This window comes from Dipodomys merriami, unplaced genomic scaffold (assembly GCF_024711535.1).
Source record: "Dipodomys merriami isolate MVZ:Mamm:240054 unplaced genomic scaffold, mDipMer1.0.p SCAF_3348, whole genome shotgun sequence".
NCBI classification, from domain to species: Eukaryota; Metazoa; Chordata; class Mammalia; order Rodentia; family Heteromyidae; genus Dipodomys; species Dipodomys merriami.
In genome coordinates, this window is record NW_027204880.1 from 1 (window position 1) to 4,952 (window position 4,952).

The window sequence follows — 4,952 nt, forward strand, 5'->3', positions numbered from 1 at the left end:
GCAGAAAAATGCTCTGCTTTACCCAAGATTTTGAGATCCCCCTCCCAGGTTAGTTTTCTGGAAGGGTGATCTGCTTTGAGAATCACAAAAGAGGGTGATGTGGTGATGAGGCTAGGTTCTGGGTAGAGTTGAGGCCTTTCAACAAACAGTAGCTTTTCCCTGGGGCTATTTTGTGATAAAGCTCACAGCGCCCAGCCTGGATCCATTCTCAGGGTTTCTGTTGTTCAATTGATTGTGGTGGCTGCTAGAGGGAGGGGCAGCCTCTGGCTCTGGTTACCCAGTGAGGCAAGGCACTCCAATGGCTGGCGCCTGAGCTGGGTGACTTTTCCCTGGATGGAGCTGAGTCTGGCAGGTCACTTCGCCATTAAGTTCTTGTGACCTGCTAAATGACTCGTTTTATTCCAAGGCCTGAGCTGGAGCTAGCAGCTCCTCCGAGCTTTGTCGGAGGATCTCCATCCCAGATGGAGATCACCGGTGTTGGGGGTGGAGGGGTGGCCTTCCCTCCTGTGCTCCCTGAGAAGGAGTGAGGACTTCGGGCTTGTACTCACGCCGAGTCTTGGATCCTGGGTCGTCTCTGGTCTGCAAACAGCAGGATGAAGATGTCCGCTCCTTGTCGGTTCTTGTTGGTGTTGAGTAGGATCCGCTCGTCCGCTGCATCTGGCTCCTTCGTCCTGGACTCTCTGTGTCTCAGGTATGACACCGCGGCGGTGGTCGCCGCCACGACCCTGCCGCCGCAGCGGCAGCTGATGTGTTTCCTTGGCTTCCCCTCTCTTGTCTAACTCTCTGTCCTGTGATGGCACACTTGGTGTGATTCTCTGGCTTAGGACTGTTCACTGGAACTCTAAAACTGCTTTCTATGCGAGAGCTTGTTCAGATTCCAGCTTCTCCTCTGCCATCTTCCCGGAACTCCTTATTTCCATAATTTATAATATGTGTAGTATGCCATTTTGTTTTAGATCACTAAGAATATTAGAGCATAACTGTATTTATTATAAATGTGTATATATTTTGACCCTAAAACAAAACTTTCTGCCTTAGACTTTTAAAATAATATAAAATTGTAAAGTATATATATAGAAGTGTTATTGTTGCTAATGTTTTATCATCCTCCTCCACCTCCTCCTCCTCCTCATCATCATCATTATCATCATCATTTTGGTAATTTTGAGACAGAAAGTTGTTATGTAGTGTAAGCTGACCTCATTATAATTCTCATGTCTTAGCATCTTGTATAAAAGTTTATGTACCATCATGCTCCAATTTTAAACAATTGTAATGATAAATTATAGATATTATAGATGTATAATACTTAATAATTTATTGAAATTATAATTATTCTCCTAAAATTACATTAAAGGATCTGATAAGGAATATTATTTCAAAGCATTTTATATATATATATATAATATATATATAAATATATATATTTATATATTTATATATATAATATATATATTTATATAAAAAATATATAATATATATATATATGTATATATATATGGGCCCATATATAGGCCCATATATAGGCCCATATGTCTTGAAAAATACTTTTTTCTGGGTCTTTAATTTTAAGAAATATGAATTTGGGTTTCAATTTTCTTTTGGAGACAACAAGCATCCAACTATAGTACCTATTTCACAGTTGCACTCAATATACCTACTAGACTCAATCTGCCCACACATCCCTATTTCACCTCTAACCACAGCGCCCTCTTCCTGACATTCTTGTCCACTGAGGATGTATCCTCTTCTTCCTGCTAGTATTCTATTCAGTTGAATAAACACTTTATTCAGTTAACTCAAATGTGTAAGCACTTGCAAAAGTAAAACGTAGAGAAAGGAATAAAAAAAATCAGTTATTTAGATACTTATAATCAGAACTTTGTCTCTTAAAACTAAAAAATATTTTATATTAAGTATAAACTCATGAGTCACAATTAAAGTCTGTATCAATTGTATGTTGTAAAAATACACATATTATAGAATTCATAAGATGTGTGTAAACTTTTCCTGCATACTATTCAATAATATATATTGATAAACCTAAAAATCTATGATGGTTTTCATTTTTGTTGTAATACATGAATGAATTCAGGAATATTTTGCTTGTTCAAGTTATAAATAAATCATTTGGTTTTATCATCATGTCTAAAGCTTTCCTATCCCAGAATACTGGGTTTTATTTCTGTTGCATGATGATCCCGTTCTATATGCAGGATTTATCACAGTGCATCTGAGAACACACCTTCTCAATTATTATTTCTCATAGACTAAGGACGGGGTGTTTCATGTTCCATTTGTTCTCTTGTTGAATATTTGTTTTGGCTGATTTCTATTCATGCTTCATATATTGCTCATTCTTTTCCCATATTTCTTTTTGACATGGAAACTGTGGTGAATAATACTGTCAGAGATATCATTTTGTTTCATTTTTAATCTTCATCAATCACCTCCAGATGAGCATTTTTTAACTATTCCTTTTTTTCACTACCTTCCATTGGCACATTATTCCTATTTTAGCCCAAGAGAAGACTCAGAGAACATATATTACAGTAAATTCAGTTTTCTGTTTCAAATTATTCATTCCACTATAATATCTACTTTGTAATTGTTCTGAATTAGGGATATTATGTTCTCTGAAGGTTCATGTCATCACCATATAGTAAAACAAATACTAAAAGTTATTTTGATCTATTAGAAACATTTTTTAAAACTAGAGGAAAAGGCATATGCTGACTTATGAAATGATAACTCCTCTGTGCACACCTTAAAAATAACAATAAAATTATACATTACTAAAGTAGGGTAGAAGATCACAAGCAAAAATAAATGAAAATTTTGTTCACTTTATCTATAATTATGCATTGAAAGCTGGGGAAAATTTTCTATAGTTTTGTGTAATTTTTATTTATCCAAGTTATTTGTATACCGTAATGGTTTGTACAAAATTTATTGCAATACTTTATCTAATGAAATGTATATACCACAACTCTAAAACTCTACTTTTTCTCACCAAGTTAATACAGGTGTTTAAGAAAGTCCTAAATCAATAAATATACCTCCACTAGTAATGCAGCAGCTGCTGTATGCAATCTTCCTGTTCAGTTAATTTCCCCCCCGCCAAATAACTTGTTAAATTCACAGGAACTGAAATTTTTCAGTTCTTAAATTTAATGAATTGTTAGTTGGCTTTGAATTCTTACACCTAGTGTTATATTCCTGAATGGAATTTAGATCTTGCTCATAATGACCAAACTTCATTATGTAGATATTCAATTCCAGAAGAAGCCTAGAGAGTCACGAAAGATACTGAATCTTAATACTTTTTTCCCCATTGATTTCAAGATATAGAATCTTGGTACAAATTTAAGATTATTGATTAGGTTCTGAACAAAGCAAACTGAAAAATTCCATCTGGCATTATTTTTAATGAGAGGTTACTAGTAGTGAGGCTATACCAACTACGGCTATATCAGTCACTTGGGGGAAGATGGTTGAGGGCTTGTTCTCAGTGTGCCTGTAATACAGTCCCTTTTTTAGTTCCACATTTTGTTATGTGTTTGTTTCATTCAGTTTGATTGAAATGGATTATATCTGGGTCTCTGTAGCACAGAAAGATCACAGAAGATGTGCTCCTCACTTCAGGATAATTTTATTTTTCTTGATATAATGATAATGTATATTCCTTCACTTTATTATTTATTTTTAATTCTACTCATAACTGTACACAAACATGTATTTCAATATCTTTCAGCCTTCTTCATTCTCTTTCCTTCTCTTCACTTGTCTCCACAAACAATCCCAATATTAAAATCAAATTCTCCCTCTTTCTCTCTATCCTCTCTCTGTTATGGGTGTGTGTGTGTGTTTATATATATATGCATATAAGAATGTATAATGTGTGTATGTATATATCTGTTTAAATGTATATCATTTCAATACATATAAGACAAAGCATTTCATATTTGCCCCTCTGAAGCTGGCCTCCTTTGATTAACATAATGATCTCCAGTTTCATTCATTTTCCTGAAAATCACATAATTTCCTTCTTTAGAGCTGAATGATACTCTATTGTCTATTGTTTCCCTGTTTATTAGCATATATTATGGATGCAAATGGGCTTAATTATGCTACTTTCTGTCATGTGTCCAGTGTATCCTGATCAAATCCACTTCCTCTATCATTGTCCTTCATAATTTGCTCATTAAACCCATTTTAACAAGTATCAATGCTCTGTTTGCATACAAGTATGTAAAGTATTTTGACTATATTCATCCTTCTTCACCTATTCTTGCCTACATCCTTCTTTTCCCATCCACTGGCACGCACCAACCAACAGAGCCCATCTTATATTCCTATCATTCATCCATTCATCAGTTTTAGGGCATCTTGGCTGCTTCTGTAGCTTAACTATGATGAAAAGCACTATACTAATAATGAGTTGTTCAAGTGCGTTTAATGAATGCTAACTTACATCTTATCAATAAACAAAGATCCAAACCAGAAGTCAACAAGTTTATCTCAGAACTAAACAATGCCATGGATAAAATGCCTTAAACAGTATTTCACCCAACTGTAGAAGATTACACATTTTTCTAGTCATCGATGGAACTTTCTACAAAACAGATCATGTATTAGGCCATAAAAATCTTAAAAAATACAGGAACCTTTGGGAATGTAAAAGTCAGTAATTTAAAAAAAAATGTTTATGTCTATAAATACCTACATAAGAAAATGATCAACCACAAACAACCACACATGCACCTTAAATAAATAGAGAAATCAACCTAATAGTTTATTTGAAGCTATTTGGGCATTGGTCTGTTCATATGTGAAAATGGAACTAAGAGAGATAGGGTTGAACTATTGAAGGATAACATTAGTCAAGAGATATTGTAGTCATAAACTGGCATGTTAATTGAAAACTTATTGTATAATTAGCTAAACACAAT